Here is a 15,960-nt window from a genome sequence, read left to right as displayed (position 1 = left end):
TAAACAGTGCCTTACAGTAAACTGTCTGTTTAAAAGGTTAAGAGGAGACTTAATAGAGGCATACAAAATGATCAGGGGGTTGGATAGGGTGGACAGTGAGCCTTCTCCCGCGGATGGAAATGGCTGGTACGAGGGGACATAACTTTAAACTGAGGGGTAATAGATATAGGACAGAGGTAGAGGTAGGTTCTTTACGCAACGAGTAGTGAGGCCGTGGAATGCCCTACCTGCTACAATAGTGAACTCGCCAACATTGAGGGCATTTAAAAGTTTATTGGATAAACATATGGATGATAATGGCATAGTGTAGGTTAGATGGCTTTTGTTTCGGTGCAACATCGTGGGCCGAAGGGGCTGTACTGCGCTGTATTGTTCTATGTTCTAAACAGTGCCCTACAGTAAACTGTCTATTTAAACAGTGCCCTACAGTGAACAGAGTCTATTTAAATAGGCCCTACAGTAAACAGTCTATTTAAACGGTGTCCTACAGGAAACAGTCTATTTAAACAGTGCCCTACAGTAAACTGTCTATTTAAACAGTGCCCTACAGTGAACAGAGTCTATTTAAATAGGCCCTACAGTAAACAGTCTATTTATACAGTGCCCTACAGTGAACAGAGTCTATTTAAATAGGCCCTACAGTAAACAGTCAATTTAAACGGTGCCCTACAATAAACAGTCTATTTAAATAGGCCCTACGGTAAACAGACTATTTAAACAGTGCCCTACAGTGAATAGAGTCTATTTAAATAGGCCCTACAGTAAACAGTCTATTTAAACAGTGCACTACAGTAAATAGTCTATTTAAACAGTGCGCTACAGTAAAAAGTCTATTTAAACAGTGCCCTACTGTAAACAGTCTATTTAAACAGTGCCGTATAAACAGTCTATTTAAACAGTGCCCAACAGTAAATAGTCTATTTAAACAGTGCAATACAGTAAACAGAGTCTATTTAAGCAGTGCCCTCCAGTAAACAGTCTATTTAAACAGTGCACTACAGTAAACAGAGTCTATTTAAACAGTGCCCTACAGTAAACAGTCAATTCAAACAGTGCCCTACAGTAAACAGTCTATTTAAACAGCGCCCTACAGTAAACAGACTATTTAAACAGTCCCCTACAGTAAACAGTCTATTTAAACAGTGAGCTACAGTAAACAGTCTATTTAAAAAGCGCCCTACAGTAAACCGAGTCTATTTAAACAGTTCCCTACAGTAAACAGTCTATTTAAACAGTGAGCTACAGTAAACAGTCTATTTAAACAGCGCCCTACAGTAAACCGAGTCTATTTAAACAGCGCCCTACAGTAAACAGTCTATTTAAACAGTGCCCTCCAGTAAACAGTCAATTTAAACAGTGCGCTACAGTAAACAGTCTATGTAAACAGTGTCCTCCAGTAAACAGTCTAGTTAAACAGTGCACTACAGTAAACAGTCTATTTAAACAGTGCCCGACAGGAAACTGTATATTTGAACAGTGCACTACAGTAAATAGTCTATTTAAACAGTGCCCTATAGTGAACAGAGTCTATTTAAATAGGCCCTACAGTAAACAGTCCATTTAAATGGTGCCCTACAGTAAACAGTCTATTTAAACAGTGCCTTACAGTAAACTGTCTGTTTAAACAGTGCCCTACAGTGAACAGAGTCTATTTAAATAGGCCCTACAGTAAACAGTCTATTTAAATGGTGCCCTACAGTAAACAGTCTATTTAAATAGGCCCTAGGGTAAACAGACTATTTAAACAGTGCCCTACAGTGAATAGAGTCTATTTAAATAGGCCCTACAGTAAACAGTCTATTTAAATGGTGTCCTACAGTAAACAGTCTATTTAAACGGTGCCCTACAGTAAACAGAGTCTATTTAAATAGGCCCTACAGTAAACAGTCTATTTAAACGGTGCCCTACAGTAAACAGTCTATTTAAATATGCCCTACGGTAAACAGACTATTTATACAGTGCCCTACAGTGAATAGACTCTATTTAAACAGTGCCCTCCAGTAAACAGTCTATTTAAACAGTGCCCTACAGTAAACAGTCTATTTAAACAGTGCACAACAGTAAATAGTCTATTTAAACAGTGCAATACTGTAAACAGAGTCTATTTAAACAGTGCCCTCCAGTAAACAGTCTATTTAAACAGTGCACAACAGTAAACAGTCTATTTTAATAGTGCCCAACAGTAAACAGCCCATTTAAACAGTGCCCTACAGTAAACAGAGTCTATTTAAACAGTGCCCTACAGTAAACAGTCAATTCAAACAGTGCCCAACAGTAAACAGTCTATTTAAACAGCGTCCTACAGTAAACAGTCTATTTAAACAGTCCCCTACAGTAAACAGTCTATTTAAACAGTGCGCTACAGTAAACAGTATATTTAAACAGCGCCCTACAGTAAACCGAGTCTATTTAAACAGTGCCCTCCAGTAAACAGTCAATTTAAACAGTGCGCTACAGTAAACAGTCTATGTAAACAGTGCCCTCCAGTAAACAGTCTAGTTAAACAGTGCCCTACAATAAACAGTCTATTTAAACAGTGCCCGACAGGAAACAATCTATTTGAACAGTGCACTACAGTAAATAGTCTATTTAAACAGTGCCCTACAGTGAACAGAGTCTATTTAAATAGGCCTACAGTAAACAGTCTATTTAAATGGTGCCCTACAGTAAACAGTCTATTTAAACAGTGCCTTACAGTAAACTGTCTGTTTAAACAGTGCCCGACAGTGAACAGAGTCTATTTAAATAGGCCCTACAGTAAACAGTCTATTTAAACGGTGCCCTACAGTAAACAGTCTATTTAAATAGGCCCTAGGGTAAACAGACTATTTAAACAGTGCCCTAGGGTAAACAGACTATTTAAACAGTGCCCTACAGTGAATAGAGTCTATTTAAATAGGCCCTACAGTAAACAGTCTATTTAAATGGTGTCCTACAGTAAACAGTCTATTTAAACGGTGCCCTGCAGTAAACAGTCTATTTAAACAGTGCCCTACAGTAAACTGTGTATTTAAACCGTGCCCTACAGTGAACAGAGTCTATTTAAATAGGCCCTACAGTAAACAGTCTATTTAAACGGTGCCCTACAGTAAACAGTCTATTTAAATATGCCCAACAGTAAACAGACTATTTAAACAGTGCACTACAGTGAATAGACTCTATTTAAACAGTGCCCTCCAGTAAACAGTCGATTTAAACAGCGCCCTCCAGTAAACAGTCGATTTAAACAGCGCCCTATAGTAAACAGTCTATTTAAACAGTGCCCTACAGTAAACAGTCTCTTTAAACAGTGCCCTACAGTAAACAGTCTATTTAAACAGTGCGCTACAGTAAACAGTCTATTTAACCATCGCCCTACAGTAAACAGAGTCTATTTAAACAGTGCCCTCCAGTAAACAGTCAATTTAAACAGTGCGCTACAGTAAACAGTCTATTTAAACAGTGCCCTCCAGTAAACAGTCTATTTAAACAGTGCCCGACAGGAAACAGTCTATTTAAACAGTGCACTACAGTAAATAGCCTATTTAAACAGTGCCCTACAGTGAACAGAGTCTATTTAAATAGGCCCTACAGTAAACAGTCTGTTTAAACGGTGCCCTACAGTAAACTGTCTATTTAAACAGTGCGCTACAATAAACAGTCTATTTAAACAGTGCCCTACAGTAAACAGTCTATTTAAATAGACCCTACAGTAAATAGTCTATTTAAACAGTGCCCTACAGTAAACAGTCTATTTAAACAGTGCCCTACAGTAAACAGTCTATTTAAACAGTGCCCTACAGTAAATAGTCTATTTAAACAGTGCCCTACAGTAAATAGTCTATTTAAACAGTGCGCTACAGTAAACAGTCAATTTAAACAGTGCGCTACAGTAAACAGTGCATTTAAATAGTGCCCAACAGTAAACAGAGTCTATTTAAATAGGCCCTACAGTAAACTGTCTATTTGAATAGAGTCTATTTAAATAGGCCCTACAATAAACAGTCTATTTAAACGGTGCCCTACAGTGAACAGAGTCTATTTAAATAGGCCCTACAGTAAACAGTCTATTTAAATGGTGCCCTAAAGTAAACTGTCTATTTAAACAGTGCCCTGCAGTAAACAGTCTATTTAAACGATGCCCTACAGTAAACAGTCTATTTAAATAGGCCCTAGGGTAAACAGACTATTTAAACAGTGATCTACAGTGAATAGAGTCTATTTAAATAGGCCCTACAGTAAACAGTCTTTTTAAATGGTGTCCTACAGTAAACAGCCTATTTAAACGGTGCCCTACAGTAAACAGTCTATTTAAACAGTGCCCTACAGTAAACTGTGTATTTAAACCGTGCCCTACAGTGAACAGAGTCTATTTAAATAGGCCCTACAGTAAACAGTCTATTTAAACGGTGCCCTACAGTAAACAGTCTATTTAAATATGCCCTACGGTAAACAGACTATTTAAACAGTGCCCTACAGTGAATAGACTATTTAAACAGTGCCCTACAGTAAACAGTCTATTTAAACAGTGCCCTACAGTAAACAGTCTATTTAAACAGCGCCCTCCAGTAAACAGTCTATTTAAACAGTGCCCTACAGTAAACAGTCTATTTAAACAGTGCTCAACAGTAAATAGTCTATTTAAACAGTGCAATACTGTAAACAGAGCCTATTTAAACAGTGCCCTCCAGTAAACAGTCTATTTAAACAGTGTACAACAGTAAACAGTCTATTTAAATAGTGCCCAACAGTAAACAGCCCATTTAAACAGTGCCCTACAGTAAACAGAGTCTATTTAAACAGTGCCCTACAGTAAACAGTCTCTTTAAACAGTGCCCTACAGTAAACAGTCTCTTTAAACAGTGCGCTACAGTAAACAGTCTATTTAACCAGCGCCCTACAGTAAACAGAGTCTATTTAAACAGTGCCCTCCAGTAAACAGTCAATTTAAACAGTGCGCTACAGTAAACAGTCTATTTAAACAGTGCCCTCCAGTAAACAGTCTATTTAAACAGTGCCCGACAGGAAACAGTCTATTTAAACAGTGCACTACAGTAAATAGCATATTTAAACAGTGCCCTACAGTGAACAGAGTCTATTTAAATAGGCCCTACAGTAAACAGTCTGTTTAAACGGTGCCCTACAGTAAACTGTCTATTTAAACAGTGCGCTACAATAAACAGTCTATTTAAACAGTGCCCTACAGTAAACAGATTCTATTTAAATAGACCCTACAGTAAATAGTCCATTTAAACAGTGCCCTACAGTAAACAGTCTATTTAAACAGTGCCCTACAGTAAACAGTCTGTTTAAACAGTGCCCTACAGTAAATAGTCTATTTAAACAGTGCCCTACAGTAAATAGTCTATTTAAACAGTGCGCTACAGTAAACAGTGCATTTAAATAGTGCCCAACAGTAAACAGTCTATTTAAACAGTGTCCTACAGTAAACAGAGTCTATTTAAATAGGCCCTACAGTAAACTGTCTATTTGAATAGAGTCTATTTAAATAGGCCCTACAGTAAACAGTCTATTTAAACGGTGCCCTACAGTAAACAATCTTTTAAAACAGTGCCCAACAGTAAACTGTCTGTTTAAACTGTCAGAGGATAGTCAGAGGCTTTTCCCCAGGGTAGAGGGGTCAATTACTAGGGGGCATAGGTTTAAGGTGAGAGGGGCAAGGTTTAGAGTAGATGTACGAGGCAAGTTTTTTACGCAGAGGGTAGTGGGTACCTGGAACTCGCTACCGGAGGAGGTTGTGGAAGCAGGGACGATAGGGACATTTAAGGGGTATCTTGACAAATATATGAATAGGATGGGAATAGAAGGATACGGACCCAGGAAGTGTATAAGATTGTAGTTTCGTCGGGCAGTATGGTCGGCACGGGCTTGGACGGCCGAAGGGCCTGTTCCTGTGCTGTACATTTCTTTGTTCTTTGTTCTTTGTTTGTTGTCTATTTAAACAGTGCCCTACAGTGAACAGAGTCCATGTAAATAGGCCCTACAGTAAACTGTCTATTTAAACAGTGCCCTACAGTAAACAGTCTATTTAAACAGTGCCCTACAGTAAACTGTCTATTTAAACAGTGCCCTTCTGTGAATAGAGTCTATTTAAATAGGCCCTACAGTAAACAGTCTATTTAAACAGTGCCCTACAGTAAACAGTCTATTTAAACAGTGCCCTACAGTAAACTGTCTGTTTAAACAGTGCCCTACAGTAAACTGTCTATTTAAACAGTGCCCTACAGTGAACAGAGTCTATTTAAATAGGCCCTCCAGTAAACAGTCTATTTAAACGGTGCCCTACAGTAAACAGTCTATTTAAATAGGCCCTAGGGTAAACAGACTATTTAAACAGTGCCCTACAGTGAATAGAGTCTATTTAAATAGGCCCTACAGTAAACAGTCTATTTAAATGGTGTCCTACAGTAAACAGTCTATTTAAACGATTGCCCTACAGTAAACAGTCTATTTAAACAGTGCCCTACAGTAAACTGTATATTTACACAGTGCCCTACAGTGAACAGAGTCTATTTAAATAGGCCCTACAGTAAACAGTCTATTTAAACGGTGCCCTACAGTAAACAGTCTATTTAAATATGCCCTACGGTAAACAGACTATTTAAACAGTGCCCTACCGTGAATAGAGTCTATTTAAACAGTGCCCTCCAGTAAACAGCCTATTTAAACAGTGCGCTACAGTAAACAGTCTATTTAAATAGTGCCCAACAGTAAACAGCCCATTTAAACAGTGCCCTACAGTAATCAGAGTCTACTTAAACAGTGCCCTCCAGTAAACAGTCAATTTAAACAGTGCGCTACAGTAAACAGTCTATGTAAACAGTGCCCTCCAGTAAACAGTCGAGTTAAACAGTGCACTACAGTAAACAGTCTATTTAAACAGTGCCCGACAGGAAACAGTATATTTGAACAGTGCACTACAGTAAATAGTCTATTTAAACAGTGCCCTACAGTGAACAGAGTCTATTTAAATAGGCCCTACAGTAAACTGTCTATTTAAATGGTGCCTTACAGTAAACTGTCTGTTTAAACAGTGCCCTACAGTGAACAGAGTCTATTTAAATAGGCCCTACAGTAAACAGTCTATTTAAACGGTGCCCTACAGTAAACAGTCTATTTAAATAGGCCCTAGGGTAAAAAGACTATTTAAACAGTGATCTACAGTGAATAGAGTCTATTTAAATAGGCCCTACAGTAAACAGTCTATTTAAATGGTGTCCTACAGTAAACAGTCTATTTAAACGGTGCCCTACAGTAAACAGTCTATTTAAACAGTGCCCTAGAGTAAACTGTGTATTTAAACCGTGCCCTACAGTGAACAGAGTCTATTTAAATAGGCCCTACAGTAAACAGTCTATTTAAACGGTGCCCTACAGTAAACAGTCTATTTAAATATGCCCTACGGTAAACAGACTATTTAAACAGTGCCCTGCAGTGAATAGACTCTATTTAAACAGTGCCCTCCAGTAAACAGTCTATTTAAACAGTGCCCTACAGTAAACAGTCTATTTAAACAGTGCTCAACGGTAAATAGTCTATTTAAACAGTGCAATACTGTAAACAGAGTCTATTTAAACAGTGCCCTCCAGTAAACAGTCTATTTAACCAGTGCCCTCCAGTAAACAGTCTATTTAAATAGTGCCCAACAGTAAACAGCCCAGTTAAACAGTGCCCTACAGTAAACAGAGTCTATTTAAACAGTGCCCTACAGTAAACAGTCAATTCAAACAGTGCCCAACAGTAAACAGTCTATTTAAATAGTGCCCAATAGTAAACAGTCTATTTAAACAGTGTCCTACAGTAAACAGACTATTTAAACAGTGCCATACGGTAAACAGTCTATTTAAACAGTGCCCTACAGTAAACAGAGTCTGTTTAAACTGTGCCCGACAGGAAACAATCTATTTGAACAGTGCACTACAGTAAACAGTCTATTTAAATGGTGCCCTACAGTAAACAGTCTATTTAAACAGTGCCTTACAGTAAACTGTCTGTTTAAACAGTGCCCGACAGTGAACAGAGTCTATTTAAATAGGCCCTACAGTAAACAGTCTATTTAAACGGTGCCCTAGAGTAAACAGTCTATTCAAATAGGCCCTAGGGTAAACAGACTATTTAAACAGTGCCCTACAGTGAATAGAGTCTATTTTAATAGGCCCGACAGTAAACAGTCTATTTAAATGGTGTCCACAGTAAACAGTCTATTTAAACGGTGCCCTACAGTAAACAGTCTATTTAAACAGTGCCCTACAGTAAACTGTGTATTTAAACCGTGCCCTACAGTGAACAGAGTCTATTTAAATAGGCCCTACAGTAAACAGTCTATTTAAACGGTGCCCTACAGTAAACAGTCTATTTAAATATGCCCTACGGTAAACAGACTATTTAAACAGTGCCCTACAGTGAATAGACTCTATTTAAACAGTGCCCTCCAGTAAACAGTCTATTTAAACAGTGCGCTACAGTAAACAGTCTATTTAAATAGTGCCCAACAGTAAACAGCCCATTTAAACAGTGCCCTACAGTAATCAGAGTCTACTTAAACAGTGCCCTCCAGTAAACAGTCGATTTAAACAGCGCCCTATAGTAAACAGTCTATTTAAACAGTGCCCTACAGTAAACAGTCTATTTAAACAGTGCCCTACAGTAAACAGTCTATTTAAACAGTGCGCTACAGTAAACAGTCTATTTAACCAGCGCCCTACAGTAAACAGAGTTTATTTAAACAGTGCCCTCCAGTAAACAGTCAATTTAAACAGTGCGCTACAGTAAACAGTGCATTTAAATAGTGCCCAACAGTAAACAGTCTATTTAAACAGTGTCCTACAGTAAACAGAGTCTATTTAAATAGGCCCTACAGTAAACTGTCTATTTGAATAGAGTCTATTTAAATAGGCCCTACAGTAAACAGTCTATTTAAACGGTGCCCTACAGTAAACAGTCTATTTAAACGGTGCCCTACAGTAAACAGTCTAGTTAAACAGTGCGCTACAGTAAACAGTCTATTTAACCAGCGCACTACAGTAAACAGAGTCTATTTAAACAGTGCCCTCCAGTAAACAGTCAATTTAAACAGTGCGCTACAGTAAACAATGCATTTAAATAGTGCCCAACAGTAAACAGTCTATTTAAACAGTGTCCTACAGTAAACAGAGTCTATTTAAATAGGCCCTACAGTAAACTGTCTATTTGAATAGAGTCTATTTAAACAGTGCCCTACAGTAAACAATCTTTTTAAACAGTGCCCTACAGTAAACAGTCTATTTAAACAGTGCCCTACAGTAAACTGTGTATTTAAACAGTGCCCTACAGTGAACAGAGTCTATTTAAATAGGCCCTACAGTAAACAGTCTATTTAAACAGTGCCCTACAGTAAACAGTCTATTTAAATATGCCCTACGGTAAACAGACTATTTAAACAGTGCCCTACAGTGAATAGAGTCTATTTAAACAGTGCCCTCCAGTAAACAGTCTATTTAAACAGTGCGCTACAGTAAATAGTCTACTTAAATAGTGCCCAACAGTAAACAGCCCATTTAAACAGTGACCTACAGTAATCAGAGTCTACTTAAACAGTGCCCTCCAGTAAACAGTCGATTTAAACAGCGCCCTACAGTAAACAGTCTATTTAAACAGTGCGCTACAGTAAACAGTCTATTTAAACAGCGCCCTACAGTAAACAGAGGCTATTTAAACAGTGCCCTTCAGTAAACAGTCAATTTAAACAGTGCGCTACAGTAAACAGTCTATTTAAACAGTGCCCTCCAGTAAACAGTCTATTTAAACAGTGCCCGACAGGAAACAGTCTATTTAAACAGTGCACTACAGTAAATAGCCTATTTAAACAGTGCCCTACAGTGAACAGAGTCTATTTAAATAGGCCCTACAGTAAACTGTCTATTTAAACAGTGCGCTACAATAAACAGTCTATTTAAACTGTGCCCTACGGTAAACAGTCTATTTAAATAGGCCCTACAGTAAATAGTCTATTTAAATAGTGCCCAATAGTAAACAGTCTATTTAAACAGTGTTCTACAGTTAACAGACTATTTAAACAGTGCCCTACGGTAAACAGTCTATTTAAACAGTGCCCTACAGTAAACAGAGTCTGTTTAAACAGTGCCCTACAGTAAACTGAGTCTATTTAAACAGTGCCCTCCATTAAACAGTCTATTTAAACAGTGCGCTACAGTAAACAGTCTATTTAAACAGTGCCCTCCAGTTAAGTCTAGTTAAACAGTGGCCTAAAGTAAACAGTCTATTTAAACAGTGTCCTGTAGTAAACTGTCTATTTAAACAGTGCACTATAGTAAACAGTCTAGTTAAACAGTGTCCTACAGTAAACAGTCTATTTAAACAGTGCCCTACAGTAAACTGTCTATTTAAACAGTGCCCTAAATAGATCAGAGTCTATTTAAATAGGCCCTACAGTAAACAGTCTATTTAAACAGTGCCCTACAGTAAACAGTCTATTTAAACAGTGCCCTACAGTAAACCGTCTATTTAAACAGTGCGCTACAGTAAACAGTCTATTTAAAGAGTGCCCTACAGTAAACAGTCTATTTAAACAGTGCCCTACAGTAAACAGATTCTATTTAAACGGTGCCCTACAGTAAACAGAGTCTATTTAAACAGTGCCCTCCAGTAAACAGTCTATTTAAACAGTGCGCTACAGTAGATAGTCTATTTATACAGTGCCCTACTGTAAACAGTCTAGTTAAACAGTGCCCTACAGTAAACAGTCTATTTAAACAGTGCCCTCCAGTTAAGTCTAGTTAAACAGTGGCCTAAAGTAAACAGTCTATTTAAACAGTGTCCTGTAGTAAACTGTCTATTTAAACAGTGCACTATAGTAAACAGTCTAGTTAAACAGTGTCCTACAGTAAACAGTCTATTTAAACAGTGCCCTACAGTAAACTGTCTATTTAAACAGTGCCCTAAATAGATCAGAGTCTATTTAAATAGGCCCTACAGTAAACAGTCTATTTAAACAGTGCCCTACAGTAAACAGTCTATTTAAACAGTGCCCTACAGTAAACCGTCTATTTAAACAGTGCGCTACAGTAAACAGTCTATTTAAAGAGTGCCCTACAGTAAACAGTCTATTTAAACAGTGCCCTACAGTAAACAGATTCTATTTAAACGGTGCCCTACAGTAAACAGAGTCTATTTAAACAGTGCCCTCCAGTAAACAGTCTATTTAAACAGTGCGCTACAGTAGATAGTCTATTTATACAGTGCCCTACTGTAAACAGTCTAGTTAAACAGTGCCCTACAGTAAACAGTCTATTTAAACAGTATCTTACAGTAAACTGTCTATTTAAACAGTGCACTACAGTAAACAGTCGAGTTAAACAGTGCCCTACTGGAAACAGTATATTTAAACAGTGCACTACAGTAAACAGTCTATTTAAACAGTGCCCTACAGTGAACAGAGTCTATTTAAATTGGCCCTACAGTAAATAGTCTATTTAAACAGTGCCCTACTGTGAATAGAGTCTATTTAAATAGACCCTACAGGAAACAGTCTATTTAAACAGTGCCCTACTGTAAACAGTCTAATTAAACAGTGCCCTACAGTAAACAGTCTATTTAAACAGTATCCTACAGTAAACTGTCTATTTAAACAGTGCCCTACAGTAAACAGTCGAGTTAAACAGTGCCCTACAGGAAACAGTATATTTAAACAGTGCCCTCCAGTAAACAGTCTATTTAAACAGTGCGCTACAGTAAACAGTCTATTTAAATAGTGCCCAAAAGTAAACAGCCCATTTAAACAGTGCCCTACAGTAATCAGAGTCTACATAAACAGTGCCCTCCAGTAAACAGTCGATTTAAACAGCGCCCTATAGTAAACAGTCTATTTAAACAGTGCCCTACAGTAAACAGTCTATTTAAACAGTGCTTTACATTAAACAGTCTATTTAAACAGTGCGCTACAGTAAACAGTCTATTTAACCAGCGCCCTACAGTAAACAGAGTTTATTTAAACAGTGCCCTCCAGTAAACAGTCAATTTAAACAGTGCGCTACAGTAAACAGTGCATTTAAATAGTGCCCAACAGTAAACAGTCTATTTAAACAGTGTCCTACAGTAAACAGAGTCTATTTAAATAGGCCCTACAGTAAACTGTCTATTTGAATAGAGTCTATTTAAATAGGCCCTACAGTAAACAGTCTATTTAAACGGTGCCCTACAGTAAACAGTCTATTTAAACGGTGCCCTACAGTAAACAGTCTAGTTAAACAGTGCGCTACAGTAAACAGTCTATTTAACCAGCGCCCTACAGTAAACAGAGTCTATTTAAACAGTGCCCTCCAGTAAACAGTCAATTTAAACAGTGCGCTACAGTAAACAGTGCATTTAAATAGTGCCCAACAGTAAACAGTCTATTTAAACAGTGTCCTACAGTAAACAGAGTCTATTTAAATAGGCCCTACAGTAAACTGTCTATTTGAATAGAGTCTATTTAAACAGTGCCCTACAGTAAACAATCTTTTTAAACAGTGCCCTACAGTAAACAGTCTATTTAAGCAGTGCCCTACAGTAAACTGTGTATTTAAACAGTGCCCTACAGTGAACAGAGTCTATTTAAATAGGCCCTACAGTAAACAGTCTATTTAAACAGTGCCCTACAGTAAACAGTCTATTTAAATATGCCCTACGGTAAACAGACTATTTAAACAGTGCCCTACAGTGAATAGAGTCTATTTAAACAGTGCCCTCCAGTAAACAGTCTATTTAAACAGTGCGCTACAGTAAATAGTCTACTTAAATAGTGCCCAACAGTAAACAGCCCATTTAAACAGTGCCCTACAGTAATCAGAGTCTACTTAAACAGTGCCCTCCAGTAAACAGTCGATTTAAACAGCGCCCTACAGTAAACAGTCTATTTAAACAGTGCCCTACAGTAAACAGTCTATTTAAACAGTGCCCTACAGTAAACAGTCTATTTCAACAGTGCGCTACAGTAAACAGTCTATTTAAACAGCGCTCTACAGTAAACAGAGTCTATTTAAACAGTGCCCTCCAGTAAACAGTCAATTTAAACAGTGCGCTACAGTAAACAGTCCATTTAAACAGTGCCCTCCAGTAAACAGTCTATTTAAACAGTGCCCTACAGTATACACTCTATTTAAACGGTGCCCTACAGTAAACTGTCTATTTAAACAGTGCCCTACAGTGAACAGAGTCTATTTAAATAGGCCCTACAGTAAACTGTCTATTTAAACAGTGCGCTACAATAAACAGTCTATTTAAACTGTGCCCTACGGTAAACAGTCTATTTAAATAGGCCCTACAGTAAATAGTCTATTTAAATAGTGCCCAATAGTAAACAGTCTATTTAAACAGTGTCCTACAGTAAACAGAGTCTGTTTAAACAGTGCCCTACAGTAAACTGAGTCTATTTAAACAGTGCCCTCCATTAAACAGTCTATTTAAACAGTGCGCTACAGTAAACAGTCTATTTAAACAGTGCCCTCCAGTTAGGTCTAGTTAAACAGTGGCCTAAAGTAAACAGTCTATTTAAACAGTGTCCTATAGTAAACTGTCTATTTAAACAGTGCACTATAGTAAACAGTCTAGTTAAACAGTGCCCTACAGTAAACAGTCTATTTAAACAGTGCCCTACAGTAAACTGTCTATTTAAACAGTGCCCTAAATAGATCAGAGTCTATTTAAATAGGCCCTACAGTAAACAGTCTATTTAAACAGTGCCCTACAGTAAACAGTCTATTTAAACAGTGCCCTACAGTAAACCGTCTATTTAAACAGTGCGCTACAGTAAACAGTCTATTTAAAGAGTGCCCTACAGTAAACAGTCTATTTAAACAGTGCCCTACAGTAAACAGATTCTATTTAAACGGTGCCCTACAGTAAACAGAGTCTATTTAAACAGTGCCCTCCAGTAAGCAGTCTATTTAAACAGTGCGCTACAGTAGATAGTCTATTTAAACAGTGCCCTACTGTAAACAGTCTAGTTAAACAGTGCCCGACAGTAAACAGTCTATTTAAACAGTATCCTACAGTAAACTGTCTATTTAAACAGTGCACTACAGTAAACAGTCTATTTAAACAGTGCCCTACAGTGAACAGAGTCTATTTAAATTGGCCCTACAGTAAATAGTCTATTTAAACAGTGCCCTACAGTAAACTGTCTATTTAAACAGTGCCCTTCTGTGAATAGAGTCTATTTAAATAGACCCTACAGGAAACAGTCTATTTAAACAGTGCCCTACTGTAAACAGTCTAGTTAAACAGTGCCCTACAGTAAACAGTCTATTTAAACAGTATCCTACAGTAAACTGTCTATTTAAACAGTGCCCTACAGTAAACAGTCGAGTTAAACAGTGCCCTACAGGAAACAGTATATTTAAACAATGCACTACAGTAAACAGTCTATTTAAACAGTGCCCTACAGTGAACAGAGTCTATTTAAATTGGCCCTACAGTAAATAGTCTATTTAAACAGTCCCCTACAGTATACAGTCAATTTAAACAGTGCCCTACAGTGAACAGACTATTTAAATATTGCCCTACAGTAAATAGTCTATTAAAACAGTGTGCTACAATAAACAGTCTATTTAAACAGTGCCCTACAGTAAACTGTCTATTTAAACAGTGCCCTTCTGTGAATAGAGTCTATTTAAATAGACCCTACAGGAAACAGTCTATTTAAACAGTGCCCTACTGTAAACAGTCTAGTTAAACAGTGCCCTACAGTAAACAGTCTATTTAAACAGTATCCTACAGTAAACTGTCTATTTAAACAGTGCCCTACAGTAAACAGTCGAGTTAAACAGTGCCCTACAGGAAACAATATATTTAAACAGTGCACTACAGTAAACAGTCTATTTAAACAGTGCCCTACAGTGAACAGAGTCTATTTAAATTGGCCCTACAGTAAATAGTCTATTTAAACAGTCCCCTACAGTATACAGTCAATTTAAACAGTGCCCTGCAGTGAACAGACTATTTAAATATTGCCCTACAGTAAATAGTCTATTTAAACAGTGTGCTACAGTAAACAGTCTATTTAAACAGTGCCCTACTGTAAACAGTCTATTTAAACAGTGCCCTACAGTAAACAGTCTATTTAAACAGTGCCCTACAGTAAATAGTCTATTTAAACAGCGCAATACAATAAACAGTCTATTTAAGCAGTGCCCTACAGTAAACAGTCTATTTAAACAGTGCCCTACAGTAAACCGTCTATTTAAACAGTGCGCTACAGTAAACAGTCTATTTAAAGAGTGCCCAACAGTAAACAGTCTGTTTAAACAGTGCCCTGCAGTAAACAGAATCTATTTAAACAGTGCGCTACAGTAGATAGTCTATTTAAACAGTGCCTTACTGTAAACAGTCTAATTAAACAGTGCCCTACAGTAAACAGTCTATTTAAATAGTGCCCTACAGTAAACCGTCTATTTAAACAGTGCCCTACAGTGAACAGAGTCTATTTAAATAGGCCCTACAGTAAACAGTCTATTTAAACAGTGCCCTACAGTAAACAGTCTATTTAAACAGTGCCCTACAGTAAACTGTCTATTTAAACAGTGCCCAACTGTGAACAGAGTCTATTTGAATAGGCCCTACACAAAACAGTCTATTTAAACGGTGCCCTACATTAAACAGTCTATTTAAATAGTGCCCTACAGTAAACCGTCTATTTAAACAGTCCCCTACAGTAAACAGTCTATTTAAACGGTGCCCTACAGTAAACAGTCAATTTAAACAGTGCCCTACAGTGAACAGTCTATTTAAATAGTGCCCTACAGTAAATAGTCTATTTAAAAAGTGTGCTACAGTAAACAGTCTATTTAAACAGTGCCCTACTGTAAACAGTCTATTTAAACAGTGCCCTACAGTAAACAGTCTATTTCAAAAGTGCCCTTCAGTAAACTGTCTATTTAAACAGTGCCCTCCAGTAAACAGTCTATTTAAATAGTGCCCTACAGT

Source organism: Scyliorhinus torazame, chromosome 23 (genome assembly GCF_047496885.1).
Source record: "Scyliorhinus torazame isolate Kashiwa2021f chromosome 23, sScyTor2.1, whole genome shotgun sequence".
Classification (NCBI taxonomy): Eukaryota; Metazoa; Chordata; class Chondrichthyes; order Carcharhiniformes; family Scyliorhinidae; genus Scyliorhinus; species Scyliorhinus torazame.
This window is presented reverse-complemented; position numbering follows the sequence as displayed.